At 38.1% G+C, this 1,164-nt stretch overlaps 1 pseudogene; it reads left to right on the plus strand.

The window, feature by feature from the left end:
* Positions 1-410: 410 nt before the first annotated feature.
* Positions 411-781, plus strand: LOC102826087 (annotated as a pseudogene).
* The last annotated feature ends 383 nt before the right edge of the window (positions 782-1,164 follow it).

Here is a 1,164-nt window from a genome sequence, read left to right on the forward strand (position 1 = left end):
GTCTAGGATGTAAGCATACCTTATAATAATCAACTGTGTGATATTTTTTAAAAAAGGCAACATTTATCTAAGGACAACGTTCAGAAGGATTAGGAAAGATGGAGGAATAGAAATGGAAAACATAGGGAGGCAGTGGAATAAGTGATGTCACAATGTGGGGATTGCAATCAATGACATGAAAAAACCTGTTTATGAATTGTTGAGTGGAAAACTGATTTGTTTTATAAACCTTTATCCAATTGATATTAAAAGTTTAAAATAAAATGGCCCTGCACAAATCATGTGATGGCCATTTGCAGAGGAACTTGCCTCTGAGGCTGCCCCTGAAGTGACAGGAGTGAGTAGCCAGGTACCCCCGGGAGCAAAAACCTAGGTGTGGAGACTGAACCTGCGGGAGAAAGGGATTCATCATGGTGGATGACCGAAAGAGATTCCTGTATAAAAAATGAACAAATGTTGAAGGACTCTATGCTGTTGTTGTGTCTGATAGAGATGGGTGCCTGTTATGAAAGTGACCAATGATGATGCTCAGAGCATGCTTGGAGACCTGGCTTCCTAGCTACTTTTCCCCTGGCAACCCACCAAGGCAGCAAACTTGGACTTTCAAACACAAAAGTATTATCTGTTACTCTAACACTTACCAGGTGGTTCAATTTAATCAATTATTTTGGTGGTTAGTTTCATAGCCAACAGCAATCCCAATACAGGATTAATTGTCAGCCTAGAAAAGGAACTTGCTCCATTATTTGAAGAATTGAGACAAGTTGTGGAAGTTTCTTAATAGAGTGGTCTTGATGTGTACCTTCATTAGATCAAAAAAATATGTTAATTCAGAAGTCTGTCATAACATTTGTATCTGTGTACACAAGAAAAGGCCTTTTCTACTGCATACTAAAGAAAGAGCCTATAAATATAATATCTGGACTGATTATTATATTTCCTTATTTAGAGTCTTTTCTTATATAGTGAGATGTGGGAATACCACAAAAGGTTCCATCTATCACAGCTCCCATGAAGTTTAGTTCTGTCACCAAGTATGGATGAGAAGAAGATTCTCTTCAGTGGATCAGAATCAAAATGGTGTAATGATCCACTTGGTCCATTAAGTGATCCCTATTAGTGTAGAGATGGTAAAGCACATGGAAGAAATGAGGAGGTACAAGA

The sequence above is a fragment of the Chrysochloris asiatica genome, unplaced genomic scaffold (genome assembly GCF_000296735.1).
Source record: "Chrysochloris asiatica unplaced genomic scaffold, ChrAsi1.0 scaffold00031, whole genome shotgun sequence".
NCBI lineage: Eukaryota > Metazoa > Chordata > Mammalia > Afrosoricida > Chrysochloridae > Chrysochloris > Chrysochloris asiatica.